At 43.0% G+C, this 20,120-nt stretch overlaps 1 protein-coding gene across 6 annotated transcripts in view; it reads left to right on the top strand.

Annotated features, from left to right (window-relative positions):
* Window positions 1–3,794: 3,794 nt before the first annotated feature.
* Window positions 3,795–20,120, top strand: part of Mapk10 (mitogen-activated protein kinase 10) — a 294,149-nt gene continuing 277,823 nt past the window's right edge. For 5 of the 6 annotated variants that reach the window (XM_031337017.1, XM_031337021.1, XM_031337020.1 and 2 more), the window contains exons 1-2: window positions 3,795–4,183; window positions 10,439–10,553. The gene's annotated coding sequence lies outside the window, so the exon portion shown is untranslated. The remainder of the gene's footprint in view (window positions 4,184–10,438; window positions 10,554–20,120) is intronic. The other variant, XM_031337018.1, reaches the window with a different exon arrangement.

The following is a 20,120-nucleotide window of genomic DNA, read 5'->3' as shown; positions in this document are numbered from 1 at the left end:
GAGACAGGTTGCAGGTGAAGATCGAAGGAGCTAGAGAATAAAAAGGATCCAGAAGATTAGAACAGACTGAGAGAGTTTGTTTGAGGCCAAGCAGAGCAATTCAGTCAGAAGCTGAGAGAAGCCTGTTTGAATCAGTCAGCTTGGAGAGGAGTTTGAGCCAGAACAGCTGAGTTCAACCAGCCAGTCATAATTCAGGAAGAGCTAGAAAAGGTGACCTTATTCAACAGTTAGCCTCTAAGATGACAATTATATATGGTGAATAAAGGTTACATTTACACTTGTAAGTTTTAGAACTCTAACATATTGGTTCTTTATCAATCTCCTTCTCAGAGATTGACAAGGATTTCCCCCTGAAATTAGAATTTAACAGTATTAGATGCTTACATTCAAAGAGTTACACCTCAAATAGTTCTGACAAATTGATGTACATATATAACAGCTCACATCTCTATCACCATGTAGGCCAGTTTCATCACTGCTCAGAGAATTCTCACTCTGCACCGTTCACTGCCTGTCTCCCCAATGCAGTTATTGCTCTGATTCCTATCAAAATAGAACAGGTATGTCTATACCTCAGTCTCATGGAAAAAACATCGTTCAGCCAGAACAGTGTTTTTGAATTACCTACGCTGTTGGATGCTTTAGTAGCTTATTTTGAAAGAGATACACATTCCTCAATACCCTTAGCAGTACCACTTTACACTTGCCACTACATACAGAGCCCTGTAAACAATGGCTGATAAATAAAGTCTACCTTTTAAAAATGAGAATTTACATAAAATTCACAATACTGAAATGGCCCAAATCAGACCTTCTTTAAATGGTTTCATTCAACAACATTTTAAAGAGTTTGCCCTTCTCAACTGAAAGAACATGCTGCATGGAAAACACAATAATCTCATAAATTATCTATTCTTCCCTGTTTCTATTATATTTTTTACCATGCATTTGTTTGGTGTATAAGAGGTCCTGAAACTTGTTTTGTTGGCTTGAAATATGACAGTAGAAGAATATATTAAAATCATGGTTGTTGAATAAAGCTTTGGTTTATTCCAATAAGGAATGGAAACTATCCATGTATTGATTAAAAAAATCACTTGTATTTATTTCACACTCAAATTTTGGAACATTATTCTTTGAGGTATATAGAATAGATTTTAAATACTATTTTAATAATGCAAACACCACTGAAATATGCAAGTTGAGAATTAACGATTTAAACAATCCCACTCTTCTCCACCTCAGGTTGGCATCCATTACTCCTGGACACTAATGCCATGTAGAATGTTATCCAATAAATGAAAATGGTTGATGTAAACCTATTCATGGCTGCAATTCTTTGTGAAATTCAGCTACATGAATATAAAATAGTTTGCTTATCTGTTCTGTGGACATACATTTAATTGCTTGTAGTTTTTACTTATTGCAAATAAAGCTGGTATAGCATCTATGCACAACATTTTGTGGGCATGTTTCTATTCCCTTGCATGAATACCTAGAAATGGAATTGTTGAGTCACACTGTAGGTGACTGTTTATCACGATGGAAATCTTCTGACCTGATTCCCAAAGTAGCTTTATCACTTTCTATTCTAGCCAGCAAGGAGAGCAGCTCTGGCTCCTCATAGCCCTCTCAGTATGGGTACTTTTCATTTTAGCCATTTTTGTAGACATGGAGTGGAATTTCTTCGTGGATTTAATTAGCATTTTTTCCCTGATGACTAGTCATGTTGAGTGCCTTTTCATATACATATGGACTATTGATAAGCCTTCCTTCAGGTATCTGATGAAGTCCTCTTACTCATCAAACATCTTTGTTTTCATTGCCAGATTGTAAATGTTCATAGAATCAGGAATTTGTATAATCAGGAATTGAGTATATTTTCACAGGCATGCCAATATTTTCTTCTAGTCTGCCTTCTCACTGATGACTGTGGGTAAGTAAAAGCTTTTAACGTTGATGAAATATGCTTCTCTTTTCTCTTCTTTTCTTTTTTTTCAGAGAGAATACATTCATTTGCCCTAAGAAATCTTACTCTACTTCAAGATCAGAATTTTGTCTTTCATTTAGAGGACCCACATTACTTTACAAACTTTACAGATTCTTTTAACCCTCATATTCTCGTAAACCTCTTGATTCAGTATTTGTTCAGAGTGCAAGGTGAGAGCTGAAGTTCAGTGTTGGGATTGACTTTGCCATGGAAACACGCTGGGGATGCTGCGTGGTGGCAGAGCCCTTGCTTAGCATGTGTCGGCCTAGGCATCTGGTTCCTAGCACAGAAAAGGTGGAGAGAGAGAGGCAGAGGAAAGAGGGGACATCCTGACCAATAGTTTACAAGCTGTCTACTGTGACGTTGTTCGATGGTTCAGCCATAGTTTTATACTAGGCAGCATAGTGCATAAGTAGACCCAAGTGGAGAGTAAAAATCAGTAGTCAGCTACTGATTCTTATGGGACGTGAATTCAGAACAAGGAAACAACCAAAACCATGTTGGAAGTTCTAGAGTGAAAGCTCACATCGCTTTCCCGGTCCTAACTTTCTTCTCAGGTTAAACAGCACTGAGAACACAAACCCAATGTGGTGCCTTAGGATTTCATGATGCATTGCAGGGTCCACCATCTCTGCTGGCTTTACACCAGTTTTATCTTACTCATTACTGGATGACAGAAGCTCCTCGTTCAAGTCAGGGCACCAGTTCCAAGGTGGAAACATGCATTTTAACACTACTTGGTTCAACAGATGGAAACCCATCTAAAAGATGTTTGAGAAAAAACAGCATTGAATCTAATTGTGCAGTTTGAGAAGTCCAAAGACTAGGATTACTTTCAAAATATGTATTGAAATGATGCTTTATGTGAAATAAGGTAAAAATTGTTTTGGTAAACATTTTAATAGTGAAAGTACTCTAGGGATTGTTCCATCAAGCTATATATACATATATATATATAATTTATATAATATATATATAAATTAAGAAATATATAATACATATATAATTTAAAATTTCATATAGCAAAGTTAGAAAATTTGCTTAAAAATGAGATATGTCATAAACTCAATTTACATTAGTTTCCCATGGAATTTTCTGAAACCAGAAAACGCGTCCCCCATCACCCTAATTTATTAACTCAAATTGTCAGTAGTTTCTTTCTACCTTAAACTGCAATATAAATATCAGTCTAGTGAGTTTGCCTTAATGGATATTTATGCAGGCTTTTTACAAAAATAAGGAGACCGAGAAGAAATGGGGTTGGATAAATGACCTCTGTGGTCCGGACGCAGGTTCTCTTCTGAGGTGCATCCATCTCGTTTGTTTTGACATTCAGAGACATGGTACTCCTCTGCCTTTCTTCGCTGTTTGTAAAAAGCTGAGGTAGTTGAAAAGCCAGGGTGACTGGTTTTCCAATGGCTTTTTGATCTACCCTTGGTGCTCTGCAGAGCTGGAGCAGTAGAGAGGATGCTCCTTGGCTTTGTGCAGAATTCCGTCCGTCCCCCCCCCCCCCCCCCCCCCCCCCCCCCCCCCCCCCCCCGCGCTTCCCCTCCCCCGCCACCCGCGCTGAATTAGCAGATCTTGGTTGCCACAGTCCCGTTCCTTTACATTCTGAAACCTGCTTCTCATTTTACCAGAAAACGAGGTAGCTGTAGCTGCAGATAGACTTTTTTCCTTTTTCTCTTTCCTCCTCCTACCCCTCCCTAGACCTCTCTGGGCTTTGACGTCATGTGTGCTCCTTTCAGTTGCCATAGCAACCCCATTCCCCAGGCCCTCTGTCCGTCTCCTCTGGTAGGTTCCACAATGGTACAGGCAGCCTCCCGCTGCACAATGGTTTCCAGGCAGTGAGAGGGTGATTCAGCAAGCCGCTCTCTGCTCTCTTAAGCCTCCTCGTCGTCTCCGTTTATTTTTATGGGGGTGGGTGGTGCTTCTTATATGCTTACCCCCCCTTTTTTTTTCTATTTTCATTTTTACAAATTTCCTTTTTCTTCCTCACTCCTCAATTCCTAGGGGCTTGAGGGAGCTAAAGATTGGGTCTTCTTGGAAATCACCTGTCATTATTTTTAAACAATCTCTACACCTCCAAAGACTCTCCTCCTTATTCCGGTTTGGAATGTGGCTAATGAAAACCCAGTAGGGAGGATTTCTGGGGCAAACAGCCGGACCAGGATCCTAGTTCTCAGGCACGGAATGGTAGGTGGCTCCTTGCTCATTCTGGGTTCTAAGCTGGTTTGGGAGGGTGGATGATATCTGTCATCGCTCCTGGTGGGATGGGAGAAAGCATGAGAAAGTAGGAAGTGATGGTGGTGTTGGAGAGCCGGTTTAACCAAGTATACTATCTCTGAGGCAGCAAGCGTTTTTTCTCTGGGAAAAGCATCTCTTCTCAGATAGAGGCTAAAACCTTTCTGTTTGGAGTGAAGAATTCTAGAAGGTGGGACAGACCATTATTATTACGACTTGGCAGAGTAAGAGAAACACACTGCGGGCGGGGGAGAGAGAGAGAGAGAGAAAGAGAGAGAGAGAGAGAGAGAGAGAGAGAGAGAGAGAGAGAGAGAGAGAGAGAGAGAGAAAGAGTCTGGATCTCACTTAATCTGAGAAATGCTATGGGTCTCATAAAACATTCAAAATGTCATTAGTAAACATAAATATTTATTTCTGTTTAACTTGAAATATTCTAGAATATATTCAGTTTAGAGTTATTTACAAATATATTAGAAAACTATGTTCCTCTTGTAGAAAGACCCTGAGCTAAATTTGGGCTGCAGACAGGAACACAGAACAGGGACCAGACCAGGGAAAGGAGCAAACACTGCCACCGCAGCCACCTAGGTGAAGGTCCCTTTAAGAAAGTCATCGCCCAGTCGCAGCAGGCAGCATTTTTCTATGGCAAGGTTCCCAGGTATTCAGTGCTGAGCTACTGTGTCCCCTAGAAATGTCAGAGTAATTTCAGAAAGAAAAAAAAGTGTCGTTGGAAAAGAGCTTGATGATACAGTTATCAGAATTCATGTTTCTGTGCTTCAGAGAATAAGTGTGCTTTATTTGAAAACCTCCAAGTAAATCAGGTTATGGATATTTCAAGAAAATCATATGTATGTATATATATACATATACATATACATATACCTGTACATATATATACATATATATGTATTTGTATGTATTTATATATATATATAAATATATGTTTTCTTTCCAACATTTAAATAGAGGGACCAAGGTACTGCTTCAACTCCCTTCTGCAGATAACTTTCAAGGGCATTGCAATTTGGCCACAGAAAGGAATGGCTTACCCCAGGGCAGTAGGTTTCGGAGCAGCCACAAGGTTGTTTACATGGTCTGCGTTTGCTGCAGAGTGATGTGTCTGCGTGACAGAGATAACTTTCATGAATACAGGCTAAGTCATATGGGACAGGCCACAGCTGGGAGTGAAGGAAGGCTGCCGTTACCAGGCACTACCTGCCCAATTTCTGCCTCTTTCTAATGCCGCTTTTGTCAATCCTGGACAGGTTTGCAGGATGCTGATCAACATATTTTAAAATGGTTGCGGTAATAGCCACTTCTCTCAGAGAGGCTTCAGTTGACGGCTGTGTTCAGTGAGCATGTATGCACAGGAGCCATGCTCATGAAAGAATTCACGAGCTTCCAACTCCACTTTGGAATCATGGGGATTTAGGGGTAGACAGTTTGATGTAGCAGTCTTGCTGCTTCTGGTGTGTGTTTCCTTTCTTTAGAAAAAAAAATCTTGGTCTTACCCTTCAAATTGACGCAAAGTCTTGTACACTTTATTTATCTACTTACACCAGAAGGGATTGTCTCTTTCCCCACAACGGGACTAGAAAAGCAGATGAGGAGGTGGCTGACCTTAAGTATGAGTTTCCAGCTTCCTTATTGGCTTCTCCTTCCCTCAGGTCATTAGTAGCTTTCATTTTCAGGGCAAAATCTTTGCAGTTGTAATGAAAGAGGTTCCCAGTGACAGGGGAGCTTGAAACTACCTGGGGAGTGGCAAATTCAGCCTCCAGCTTCCTGCTGTCCCCCAAAACAGCATCTGCTGGGGGAAGGGGTATGTTTGCTTGCCAGAAGGGGTGATTGTGAACTGATCCCACAGGGACGGAGTGTGTTCTCTCTGTCATTGTCTGGTGCATCTGCAGCTAGTACTACAGTTTCATAGTACATGGTCAAGATGTTTCAAGGTTAAGAGGAACTGAGAGGTGATATGGATGCTATAGAACAATGTTATTTTAAATCTACAGCAGAACTCACTCACCGTCAGTATGTGCTATAGGAATATCAGAAGCAAAGGAGATTTGCCTAATGTAAATGTTCAAAGGCACATACATATATTAAAAGTTATAGTCTAGCCTCGTGTAAATGAACCTGTCCCTTGGTATACAAGCTTAACCATAAAGGCTTTCCATTCTGATGACAAGATAAAGACCCAGTGAGGTTTCCTTGTTTGTTAAGCACGGGGTCAGGCATGTTTTCTTCTTGCTCCAGAGCTGACCTCAGGTCCTATTTGTAGCTAGAGGCTGGATCTGGAGTATAATTGCTGTGAGGGAGCCAAGCAAATCTTTGGTTGCTCGTCAGAAAAATGCGATGCTGGTGAAGGGTGTTTTCAATCTGCACAAGAAGCAAACACATCCACACGTAGGGGATCTCATCCCTGCTCCCCTGCTTCCTGTAAGGTTCTTTCCAAAGCTCTTGGTTGGCATGGTGGCAGTCTTTTATAGAGAGGTACAGCAGTGTCCAGTAGTGACTAGAAAGGAGCGCGGTGCTCTCCTTGCTGCGGGCACACAGAGGAGCTCCCACCACACAGGCATCTCTTATTGCACCTTCTCCTGAGCCAAGCCGAGGGGAGGGCTCGTGGGGAAAGTGGCCTACAGGCTCACCAGGAGGGGAGCTGCTTCATCAGTCAAGGCGAACAAAACCCATTTGTGTCTTCAGCAAATTGAGATTATTTATTGCATTACATAATCTTGTGTTGAGATGTGCTGCTGCCGATTAGGAGAAGAGGGCTTGCTGCATATTGTTTGAAGAGAAGCTGTCATTTAGAACCGAGCTTGTGCGCTGGTTACTCTGTACTGGCTTCCACACTGAAGTTCAAGTGTTTTGAGCAGACTGCTCCCCCACCCCCACAGTTTCAGTATGTTTCAATCTCACAGGCTAATTAGAGAAAAGAAAGTTAAAAGATTTATTTTGAGAGCCATTGTTTCCCCTATGTTTAATATAGAGCCCCCCTTTTAATAGTGAATCTTGGTAAAATGAGTGGATACACCGGGTAACACTAAAAAACCTCTAAATCAAACTTGTACATATGAAAGCAGTTTTCAAACACACCTATTTTCAGCAAAGGATTTCATAGTCTAATTGACATTTTGGACCCACAACAAGCTACTGTGGCCTTTCTCACTATTCTCTTTCCTGGTGCCTCCATGATACAAAACCCATAGATTTCATAAAATAGTGCTGGTGGGGATGGAAATCCAAGCTTTGTACCGAAAAATAAATGGCAGTGAGCTCCTGTGTAATTATTCCAGTCACAGCTGCTCACATGCTCTGAGTGGTGTGCAGACTGAAGGTGCAGCCCTAGCACAGGGCAGCAGGCATGGCACAGGGCAGCAGGCATGGCACAGGGCACTGGGCATAGCACAGGGCACCAGGCATGGCACAGGGCACCGGGCATGGCACAGGGCACCAGGCATGGTACAGACCAGCAGGCATGGCACAGGGCATGAGGCATGGCACAGGGCACCGGGCATGGCACAGGGCACTGGGCATGGCACAGGGCACTGGGCATGGCACAGGGCACCGGGCATGGCACAGGGCACTGGGCATGGCACAGGGCACCGGGCATGGCACAGGGCACCGGGCATGGCACAGGGCACTGGGCATGGCACCGGGCACCGGGCATGGCACAGGGCACCAGCCATGGCACAGGTCAGCAGGCATGGCACAGGGCACCGGGCATGGCACAGGGCAGTAGGCATGGCACAGGGCAGTAGGCATGGCACAGGGCACTGGGCATGGCACAGGGCAGTAGGCATGGCACAGGGCACTGGGCATGGCACTGGGGATGGTACAGACCAGCAGGCATGGCACAGGGCACCAGGCATGGTACAGGGCACCAGGCATGGCACAGGGCACCAGGCATGGCACAGGCACTGGGCATAGCACAGGGCATGAGGTATGGCACAGGTCAGCAGGCATGGCACAGGGCATGAGGCATGGCACAGGTCAGCAGGCATGGCACAGGGCACCAGGCATGGCACAGGGCACCAGGCATGGCACAGGGCACCGGGCATGGCACAGGTCAGCAGGCATGGCACAGGGCACCAGGCATGGCACAGGGCACCGGGCATGGCACAGAGCACGAGGCATGGCACAGGGCACCGGGCATGGCACAGGGCACGAGGCATGGCACAGGGCAGTAGACATGGCACAGGGCACCGGGCATGGCACAGAGCATGAGGCATGGCACAGGGCACCAGGCATGGCACAGGGCAGTAGGCATGGCACAGGTCAGCAGGCATGGCACAGGGCACCGGGCATGGCACAGGGCACCAGGCATGGCACAGGGCACCGGGCATGGCACAGGGCACCAGCCATGGCACAGGGCACCAGCCATGACACAGGGCACCAGGCATGGCACAGGGCACCAGGCATGGCACAGGGCACCAGGCATGACACAGGGCACCGGGCATGGCACAGGGCACCAGCCATGGCAGAGGGCACCAGCCATGACACAGGGCACCAGGCATGGCACAGGGCACCAGGCATGGCACAGGTCAGCAGGCATGGCACAGGTCAGCAGGCATGACACAGGGCACCAGGCGTGACACAGGGCACCGGGCATGGCACAGGGCACCAGCCATGGCACAGGGCACGAGGCATGGCACAGGGCACCGGGCATAGCACAGGGCATGAGGTATGGCACAGGGCACCGGGCATGACACAGGGCACCAGGCATGACACAGGGCACCGGGCATGGCACAGGGCATGAGGCATGGCACAGGGCACGAGGCATGGCACAGGGCACCGGGCATAGCACAGGGCATGAGGTATGGCACAGGGCACCAGGCATGGCACAGGGCACCGGGCATGCTAAGCAGCCTGCGTAGTAATGGACAGGATTCTACTGATTCTTCCCCTTACTCCTCCTTCCTCTTCCTCCTGAATGTCAGGAGCAAGGCAAAACATAAACAACAGAGACTTAAAGCCTTAGAAATACATGTCAGTGGGTTTTTGTCATAGAAATCAAACCAAGTCCTGTTGTGTGGCTAGTGACCGGCCTGGATGTACTAGAAGCTGCCTAAGTGTGAGATCCTGAAGCCATTGTTCTTTTTCAGTGTGGAAATGGGACCTGAAACCACAGAGTGTGAAGGCAGGCACCTAGGTCCACTTACTTGGCTGTGTTTATTCTGTGTTTCTAGGGGGAGCTTCCCTCTTCACACCAACCACCTTACCAAACAGTAATTTCCTGTCCCTTCAGACACTGTCTTGGATCAGCCTAGCACACAGTGGGCACACTAGGCACACAATAGGTGTCTGTTAATTGAGAAGTGCTATGCGTGGAAGACAGTGAGATGAGCTTTAGCTGTTGGAGTCGATGCTCCTGTGGGGAGTTGAGTTAAACAGTGAGGACAGGACAACCTGTCAGTTGATGGTCAGTACAACCGAAACAAAGAAGAGGAAGATATATTCCATTAAAATGGCTATGTATGACAGAGCAGACCATGCTGGGGTATTGGAAGTAGATGAGCGGATGGTAGGATTATTCCTAGAAATCAGTGTAACTCTTGCCAAGGACAGTGATGAGACCCTTATTTGACCGGAAAGAGAGATTATTTCAGGACGGTGGCCATATTTGATAAGGTGGCTATCAAGCCTGAGGTTTGACAATAGGTGGGTAGAACGTAAAAACTTGGCATGGGCCTTGAGAATCTGCTCTAAACTTAGGCAGGCAGCAAGGATAAAGAGTGGGTTTGTCAATACTCCAATAAGATCAGATTACTATAGCGGCCTCTTCTGCCTCCATCTTCGCATCAGCTTAGTTCTAATGCTGTGGATCCTAGAGGGTTCTTTTTGTTGGTAACTGTGTAGCCGGTGAACTGTGATGTAAAAAGAAGACTATGTTCCAGTGAAAGCTGAACTGATCGATGTATCTCAAAATTAAGGCCACAGTAAGAAAAGTAAATATCCCATCCATTCAGATAATTTCCATGTTCAGATTTTTACAAACCTCTAGCTGTTCTGCTATGGAGGCCACCAAAGTTTCTTCATTTGCAACAAATCCTAACAGAGGCTCTTACCTCAAATGTCATTTCTTATTCCTTGTCACCTGGGAAATTGTTCTATTGTATTTGATGTTAGTATTTTGGTTTTAATTGTGAAGATGAAATTTAGTGTGGAATCTTAGAATAAAACTGAAGTCTTGTTCTGCTCTGATTTTAGGCTATTGTGAGAACACCACCAGCAGGAGCATCACAGATCTTGGTTATGGCCACTCAGGCAAGAAGCTGTTGAAATAAGACCTCTTTCCCATAGATGAGAAGCCACACAAGCAGTGGTAAGTGAAGCATTACACATATTCTTTAGTAGGATGCTGATTGTCAACAAGACCCATTTACCATATTGTCACGCATCACCTCATATATGGATCTGAAGAAGCACTGCTCAAAATGGAGTCAATTTAGGCAAAAACCATTGGAAAAAGACATGTACATTAATTGATGGTGTGGTGCTGCTAATACTGTGCATAATTCTGTGCTTTTGCAAAATACCACAGCAATCACCCCCATGAGCCATCCTAGTCTACATAGGATAGCTTCAGTCAATAACTCCATGTTGTAGAGTAAAGGTTGGGGAACATTCTTTTAAGTAGCATTGTTTGTTTGCAACATGACACTCTGTTGATTAAACTCTTTTAGTGGATAAATTGATTCTGAGCTAAACTATGATTGGGAAACCAACCGAACCTCCATACACCACCCTACTCCCATACTCCCTCACACATGTCATTTAGCTCTTCAGACACATAGGGAAGAGAACTCCATCACATGTGTGGATATTTTCAGCTACAAATCCATCTGCTCAGGAAAACAACATTAGAGGTATAGTTAGTTGCTCTGCCTACTTAGAATAATTTGAAAAATGTATTATTTTATAAAAATATTAACACACCCAAATACAATGTCTAAAGTCAAGTCTACACTTGCTTCGTAATCAGTCACTAAAGTCAGCAATTAGTAAGCTGAAGTGGGGATGAAGAGGCTACGGCCTCCCAAATAACAGAATGCAGGGACAGTGTCTGGAAGACTCTGCAAAGGAAGCTGTTGGTGCTGGCAATCAGTGTCTCACTTCCATTTGCCTGGTGTCTTCTTCAGAGCAAGGCTGTTCTGTGCTTTAATGTGGCTCTTATAGTTGCAGAAATCTGAGGAAAGTAATTCTATAGTGATTCACATTATGGTTTTTACAATCTGCCAACCATCACAATGAAGAGGCAAATCCAATATCTAAGATCCACTATAGTATACTTTACAAAAATGTATTGTATGTTCATTATAAAGGAAGAATCATAGATAATTGCCACTAACCAACCACTTATGATCTATAACAATGACAGTTTTATACAGTTGACTCTATATGTTGCTATATGTTATGTGGTTAGAAGGTGTATTCTATCCCCAGGCTAAACATTTAATCTATTAAGCTAACACTTGATGAGAATCTATTGTGTAGATATGCTGTTGACTTGTTGACTAGATGGAATTCTCTGTCTTAAAGGACTTTTCAGTTTAAAGAATGTGTCACTTACATGATGTGCTATTATCAGGACAAATATATTCTAAAGATTATGTATTCGTGAAGTGTGGTACAGTGGGTAGACATATGGTTCAAAGGGATTTCAGAGAGGATCTCACAGATGCAGTGAAAATTAGTCAAGGAAGATTCCACAGAAGGGATATTTTGGTGGGCGTTTACATGTACCAAGAGGTTAGTCAGAGGAAAGACACAATCAATACATGGCTGGAACACTTAGACAATCAGCCCCAAGAGCAATTGCTTGGGAGGATGCATGAGCACCATGGGTGGAGAGGGGTACAGCAGATATGTGAGGGATCTCTTAGACAAAGCTAAGGTGCTTGCATTTTATCCTGAAATGAAGAGCTTTTGGAAATCTTAAGTCGGAGAGTAGTACAACTGGCTGTTTTTTAAAATTGTAGATATTTCATCCACTAGAAGATTATATTCTATCTTCTACTATATATAACTTAATTACATATTATAATTGGAAATGGAAGGTGAAGATGATGACTCCCAGCAAGCCCTGCACACTCCAGATCACGCACCTTTCCCTCCACAGCACAAGAGTCTTAGCTGTCACTCACCTGCTGCTGTTCTTTGTAGAATTTATAACAAAGTGGCTCTACAATATGCATTTCAGTTTGTCTGCACTTCAATTCCACGTATTGTCATTATAGTATATGCTCTTGGTAATGTTCACACAGAGAGCATATTTGTGTGAGTTGGTGTAGAGCACTTAATTGTACAAATATACCAAACTCTGTCTGTCCCTTCACCGTTTACAGACATTCAGATTGTCCCTTCACTGTTTACAGACATTCAGATTGTATCACGTATATCTAGAATAAATATAAAGAGAAGGAATTGCTAAGTTTTGAGGCATATGTACCTTTAATTTTAATAAATAATTCAAAAATATTTTTAAGTTGGACACACCAATTTGTACTCATGGAGATATGAAGGAGAATCTCAACACTTTCCTTTCTACTTCATTTGCAAGTTCTTATGTTTTTTCTAATCAGGTGGATGTGTAATTATACTCATATAAGTATCAATTTGCATTTCTCTGATTACTAATGATGAATATCATTCCATTTTTCTTAATGTAGCCAACTGGTGTTCTTCTTTTTGAAGTGCCTACTCTAGTCTTTTAAAGATTTGTCTCTCAAAGTTGTATCATTTTTGAACTCTTACTGTGTAATAGGCACTACACTGAGCACTCTATAAACATTAATCTTCAGTCATCTTTGTGATTTACAGACCAGGGAATGCAGAGTTTAGGGGGTTAAAAACTTGCAACAGATACGCAGGCAGTGAAGAAGCAATGGACATAGTGCTCAACACGAAGTCTTCCTGACCTGCGAGTTCTTCAGGTTCTCAGAGTTTGTTTGGGGACTGATTAGGCCGAGGCCAGAGGGAACACTGAAAGGGTTGTTGTAGGAACAAAAACACTGAAAGTAAAGAATGGCTGGCAGTGGTTACACACCAGAGGAGTAGACCTGGGAAGTGAATGTCGTCAGAGGTGAAGAAGGTGGTGATGGAAAAGGTCACTGGCTTCCATATCTGTAGGCTAGGCAGATTCCATGTGAGCCATATATATAGATTTATAGTCTTGGTATTGTTTGAGCCTCTAAGAACATACCTTATGATTGTAATCCTTAATAAGAAATTAATTAAAGCCTGTAGGGTTATAAAGTTCAGGGTTAAAAAGAGACCACAGTATTTATTTGGGTCAACTCTTTACTTTCTAAAGAATGTGGTACGAGTTGCTAACAGAAAGCAGGTGGCTTTTTCAAGATCACATATAACCAAGCATCATGTTAAGAATAGACACTAGGAAGTAAAGAAATAGCAAATTACAACCACCTGGTTTTAAAATTAATAAGTGAAACTAAAATCAACTTGTTTTGTCTCCTAAATGCTTCTCAGATTAGTACCCTTTGGTCTAAGTCTATTATCTCTGTTACCAAGTAGGTCTCTCATCTTTATTGGACTTATTCAAGTAGCTTAGCACCATCATATTGTTTTGCCAATGATTCTACCAATGAAACGACACATGATTTATTTAGTTTACAGTTATTACTGTATGACCTGTCTGCATAAGGACTCTTCATTATACTTTATTGCCCATGCAATAATTTCCGTTCTCCTTAAAGAGCACTATATTCTTGGCCAGTCCTATCTCAGAGGCTCCTGACACCTAACAATGTTGGAGACTCCAATGTGTCTCAATTCACACCACCCCCCCCCCCCCCCCCCACTCAGGTGTCCTTTTCCTCTGTGGTTTGCTGCATCTTCTCAGTTCTGATTATATTCACTCTGCCTTTTGCTTGGAGATGGCCCCAACCTACAATACATTGACTTATGGGTTTTGTTTTGTGTTTTGCCTTATAATAATGCATACATGATGTGCAGCTACTAAGAATAATGCTTCAGCAACTAAGAAATGCAGAGACAAGAGAAATAATCTTTCATAGAAAAGAACCTTCCCAATTGCTAATCCAGTACCAGTGGTCAGCCCTGAAATCATATACACTATACAGACTGTGCAAGTTACATTTATATACCTAGAAATATATGTATATATATATATATGTATATATATGCATGTAATACATATGTAATATGCATATATGTATGTATGTATGTATAACTACTATGAAAGAAAAAGAGCATGAATTTGAGATAGCAAAGGGAGGAAATGATGTAATTATACTTTAATTTCAAAGACAAAAAAAGTCATTAAAAAGGATTCTGCTTCAGATTTTGAGGCTTGATCTTTTGCCCAGCCGGTGATATGTTGTAGGATACTTAATTGTGATGATTGAAAGCAGCAGGAATTTGCGGATTCCAATTAACTGCATGAAATACACAACACTTTATTATAAAATAGGCTTTGCATTGGATGACTTGGGCCAACCGGAGGCTAATGGAAGTACCTTGAGTTCTTTTAAGATGAGATGAGCCAAGATAGGATGTTTGTGAGGTTAGGTTTATAGGGAGCTTTTGACCTCTGATAGTGTTGGCTTGCAATCAGTTTGCTGGAGGGAGCATCATAGTCAGACGAACATAGACACTGGCCCATGCTGACTGTGTTGGCTGCTTTCCCATCACTCCGGCCACACCCCTGACAGATGTGATTTAAAGGAGGAAGGGTCCATCATAACATGGAAGGATGTTGGAAGAGCTTCAGTCATAACATCAGAACTGTAGCTGGATTCTTTCTGTGGTGTTTGAATCAGGGATTAGAGTGAGCTGCACTGGAGTGTCATTCTCAAAGATCTGCTCTAGTGACCTACCTCCACAAGTCCAATGCATGAAGTCCAGGTGTTCCAATACATGACCCTGTGGGGACATTCCAAACTCAAATCATGACATCATCTTTTCAAATGTTTGCTACATTAAGAAGGCACAGCATAGCCTCTTCTAGAGCTGAACAGAATTGCAGCATCTCAGGTCCTCCTGAGATTCACTCACTCAGAGTATGTATCTTAATAAGACTCGAGTGATTTCACACACATTAAAAATTAAGAGGTACTGTATATGGCGCCTCTAGCCCTCTACTGGTGTATGCCGGCTCTAGCCCTCTTCTGGTGTCTTCTCCTAGAGGTTGTCTTTTCTTTTTTCCACTCAGTATTCTTTGGAGCAATCTGAGGAGATCCGCTCCCTGTGTTCTTACAGTGCCTTGTTATGCATCTTCCTTGTGACTCTGCATCAATAGGAAAATAATCCTAGCCAGATTTATTTACCTTCGAAGCTCCTTTATATAGCCCAGTATTTGCTACTCCGTACCTAACAGGCACTGAGTTCATACTTGTTGAATGGTTGTTTCTTGAAATATGAATGAAAAAGAGGCAGTCAATACCAGAAGCAGACATACAAGAGCAGCAGATGGGGACCCAGGAAGACCAAGGGGGAAGTATACAGCTACACATAGACATAATCAAGCTATGTAAAAGCCTCTGAAACTGTACCTCCGATATAATCTGGAAAATGGCTTGGAAAAATTCCCAGTCTCATTTAAGTAGGCGATGTGATGATCTGCATTGTTTGACACATCTCCCAGAAGGATGGATGACTTTAATTTTATTTTTATAAGCATTGATTAATTTTGCCAAGGTTCATTTTGCTTTCCTAAACAAAGTACCCACTTTTCTTTTTACTATTTGAAGGCCGTTGGAAGGTCAGGAGGGCGTGTGGACTTGGGAGCATTGGGAAGGAAGTGGGTCTTGAACATTGAGAAGTTAGTGTGGACTGAGAAGGGTGCCTTGTGATACGTAATCAGGAGGCGGTACACCATTTAGCCTGGAGAAGAGAAATGGGAGTTGAGATCAGGTAGCAAGGAGGTGGCTGGTTTAAAATACTGTGAGGGCTTTCTGGGAGAAGTTAGAAGGTCCAAGCTTGTTTTTCAATTGTAAATGGAGAAGAGACTTCTGAACAGAGAGTGGGTGTTACACCCAGGGGAGTGTGTTGATTGTGGAACTGCTTCTATGTGTGTGCTTTATGAATAGAGGTAACTTCAGGTCCATGTAAATGTTTGAGTGCCATCACGGTTCACCAGCTATGAAAGGCTCATCTTGCTCTGTGTGAGAAAGGGAAGTCAGTGACCTCTGGGCTGTGAGATCCTTAGGATCCCAGAATTACAGTTGCTCAGACAAGAGCAGGAAGAACGAAACGACAGTAAAGCCAAGGATGTCAGCTGATGTGGCTTCACTACCTCATACCTACCACAGCTTGAGGGTGTCAGCTGATGTGGCTCACTACCTCATACCTACCACAGCTTGAGGATGTCAGCTGATGTGGCTCACTACCTCATACCTAACACAGCTTGAAGTGCTCTGTCTATGCCGGTCCATCCGGATCCTCCTCGAGGCCCTTCTGAACACACTGATTTCATGAACCATGACAAGGACGTGTGAAATGTTTAGTGGCTTTCCCCAGGTTATGAAGCTAGTGGTGGCAGAGTCGAGGGACTTTTACTTTGAACTACATACATCAAAAAAAAAAATTCTGTATGTTCTGTAGCATTAAAGATGAAAGTTGGGCTTGAATGGAGCCTTGAAACCCTGATGAGTTAAATTCTAGGTAAACACAGAGACAAGAATGCCAAGGAACAACACATACTGATTAAAGTAAGAGAAACTATTCTCACAGATTTGTGGAGCCAAACACCTTAAACGTGAGGTAGATCAGGGACTATGCTGAACTCTGACATTGCAAGTGCTGTTCTGTCTAGACTTAACTGTTAACCTACTGAGATGGTAAACTTAATTCTAAGGACTGTTTTAACTCACTGAAACTTGGAGAAGTATTCCTAGTCAGAGTACTTGTTTACCCCTCCTAAATTCATTATTTTATGATGATGATGATGAGGATGATGATGATGATGATGATGATGTTTGCTTTTCTCTTTTGGGGGACTTTTTGACTGGTTATTTTATTTACATTTTCAAACTTTCTTCCTTTTCCTGGGTTCCCCTCTGCAAACCCCCTTACTCCTCCCCTACCCACCTCCACTCCCCAGCTCCACCCACCTACCCACTTCTGCCTCATTGCCCTAGCATTCCCTTACACTGGAGAATCGAGCCTCTTTTGGACCAAGGTCCTCTCCTCCCACTGATGCCAGATAAGGCAATCCTCTGCTACTTAAGCAGCTGGAGCCATGGGTCCCTGGGAGCTCCCAGGGGTGTGGTTGGTTGATATTGTTGTTCTTCCTATGGGGTTGCAATCCCCTTCTACTCCTTCAGTCCTTCCCTTCCATTGGAGTCCTCATGCTCAGTCCAATGTTTGGCGGTGTGCATCACATCTGTATTGGTCAGGCTCTGGCAGAGCCTCTCAGGGTACAACTATACCAGGTTTCTCTCAGTAAGCTCTTCTTGACATCAGCAATAGTGTCTGGGTTTGGTGTCTTCAGATGGGATGGATTCCTAGGTGGGTCAGTCTCTGGATGTCAGAGTTTTTCTGTGTAGTTCTTCTGGCTCTTGTGGAACTCTCTTTGTAGACCAGGCTGGCCCCGAACTCATGGAAATCCATCTGCCTCTGCCTCTAGAATGCTGAGACAAAAGGCGTGTGCCACCATGTTTGGCTTTCTTCCCAAGTTCATATACTAAATCCTAACTCCTAAGTTGATATTGTCAGGAGACCTGGCCTTTGGGAGATATTTAGATCAAAGGGGTGAATCCTCATCCTGAGAAAAAATGTTCTTTTGAGAGAATCCAGAGAACAGACTACTTTCTTCTGGCAAATGGGATAGGCCCTGCTATGAACCAGGACATCAAAGCGGATTGTATCTATTTGCCAGCCTGCAGAATTGCTAGCATTGTTTGTTTGTTTCACAAGCTCCCACTATTTGCTAGTTTGTTACAGCAGCTCAAGTGGACCAAGATTCTCCAGTTCTGCACATATCGGAGAGGTTTCTACACTGATTGATACGCCCCCTCAGGCTATGGGCCGCTAAGCATGGTGGGTGCTGAGTCACTGGTTCCTAAGTAGTCGACACCAGATCACATGTTTTACTGTTTCAGGGAAAGCTGGGTTTCCCTGACTCATATTTAGAGAGGAAATTAGTGTCTCCAAAGCTTTCATTAGCTCTCAGGGGTTTCATGGAAAATTCTTTGTATTCTGATAATTGACATTAGAGGAACTATTATTGAAACCAAGGTTCAAGATGCCAATGAGAGTTTGTGTAACATGGAAATTATTTTCAAGTTAGGTTTTGGAGAATTTGGTCTATAGTCTAGTCGTATTTGTTGCACCTACCAATTTATTATTTATCATCAGAGTATAAAAATGTTTACAAGCTAGATGATTCAATGTTTTCTTTCTAGCTGTCCTTTTGGGGGTGTAGTTTGTAGGTATTTTAAATTCTGTGACCCACTTTTAAGCTCCTTCAGATTGGAATATGAACAACCTTGATGGTAGTGTTTTTTTAGAAAAATAGATTTTTGAGACTCAATATAATTCAGCTTTGGAGTACAACTTAGTGTTTGTGTGTGTATGTGTGTGTTTGTATGCCTGTGTGTGTATGAGTGTGTATATGTGTGGGATTGTGAGTGAGTGTGAGTGTGTATGTGTGTTTGCATGTGTGAGTGTGTATGAGTGTGAGCAAGTGTGTATGTCTGTGTGGGCATGTGTGTCTGTGTGTATGAGTGTGTATATGTGTGTGAATGTGTGTGAGTGTGTGTGTGTACATGTATAGGGATGAGAGAACAACATGTGGTAGTTGGTTTTCTCATTTCCTCAGGTGTACTCTTGGGATTGAACTCAGGTCATCAGGCTTGGCAGCAATCGCCGTTACTCACAGACCCATCTTGTTGGTCCCCTGGGGCCATGGGGGGAGACCATGAGATACTGACTAGAAAACAATTAAAAGTCTTTTTAAAATTTGTGTGTTTCCATTAGTATAACCTTTGGTGGGCCCATTACCTATCCTGTTTCCCCCAGTAGCTCAGGCTAGCAACACAGAATGTTAGTCAGTAAGACCTCCTTTAGCAGACTGACTTCTAGCTTTCCACTTTCATGTAGGCATCAAATTTGGATGGAGGCACCCTCTTTGCTAACTATCTCTGCTTCTGAACCCAACCGAGTGTGACGTCTCCATTTATCCCTCTGGTTAAAGAGTGTCAACATTTTCTATGAAAATAGACCTCCGTGCAACAAACTGATTATCTGGAACACCTGGAACCCACAGTGAGACCTGAAGACCACAGGCTTTGCACAGATAATATCCTCCTGTGGATTAATGGCTATTCTATGTTAAAATAGCCAGTGGCTGGGAGCATGGCATCTATAAGAAATGTTTTGCACAGGGGGGCATGAGTGCTTCAATCCTGCCTAGAATGAAAGAGTCATAAGGAAGAGAACCTGATGTTGGATGTTTGTTGTAGCTCAGCCCTAAATTAATATTGTCCTTGCAGGTCCTTGTGTAGCTGAACTTCCACAGTGTATGAAAGGGTTATCAAAGATTATTTAAATTTCTTCTTAATCATTGAAGCAGAGCATGGGATGCCACCTAAGTGTTCAGGTCCAGTGAAGTACTATGGCAAGGGAGGTGGTGGCCGGTGAAGGGACTCTGTGGAGGTGAGAAGCAGATTCCTGGGCAGCTGAAAGAGGATCAGAGGGCAGATGGAGACTTAGAGAGGTATCAAAGATGGACTTGCCAATGTGCATTTCTTCCTTTACCCCTTTTCTTGTAATCAGTTTAGTTCTTGCAATCCTGTTCTCTCTAGTATAACCCCTGTGATAGTTCAACTACAAGAAGTAATTTTTAATTATTGAGAATTTATTACCCTTTATAACAGATAGATAGTTTAGGCAGAGCCAACCAAAC

Source organism: Mastomys coucha, unplaced genomic scaffold (assembly GCF_008632895.1).
Source record: "Mastomys coucha isolate ucsf_1 unplaced genomic scaffold, UCSF_Mcou_1 pScaffold22, whole genome shotgun sequence".
NCBI lineage: Eukaryota > Metazoa > Chordata > Mammalia > Rodentia > Muridae > Mastomys > Mastomys coucha.
The sequence above is the reverse complement of the archived record's forward strand: the minus strand, read 5'-3'. Positions and strand labels throughout refer to the sequence as shown.